Source organism: Mus caroli, chromosome 4, assembly GCF_900094665.2.
Source record: "Mus caroli chromosome 4, CAROLI_EIJ_v1.1, whole genome shotgun sequence".
Taxonomy (NCBI): domain Eukaryota; kingdom Metazoa; phylum Chordata; class Mammalia; order Rodentia; family Muridae; genus Mus; species Mus caroli.
The window spans coordinates 99,182,545-99,182,884 of NC_034573.1; positions in this window are offsets into that span (position 1 = coordinate 99,182,545).

The window sequence follows — 340 nt, forward strand, 5'->3', positions numbered from 1 at the left end:
TTGTAAGGAAACAGGAAGACCAGGGTTGTACATCACTCAGCGTTTCCATGCATGGGCTATATACAGAAGGGCGACTGTGCTCCCAGGAGCTTTGAAACTTCGCCCATGCTGTCCTTATGGTACATAGTTCTCAATTCACAAGTGTGGAAGGGCCAAGGTCACACAGCTAATAACTCCCACATGGTCCTACTTCTAGAAGTCTCAGGCTTAACCACTGCACTGGACCATCCTGCCACGGGGAGTGGGGGCGGGGCCTGGTTGTGGCAAAGAATGTTTGTGTGTTTGTGTCCCCAGCATAGTCTTTTGGAGATTAGTGCTCTTTTTTTTTTTTTTTTTTAAA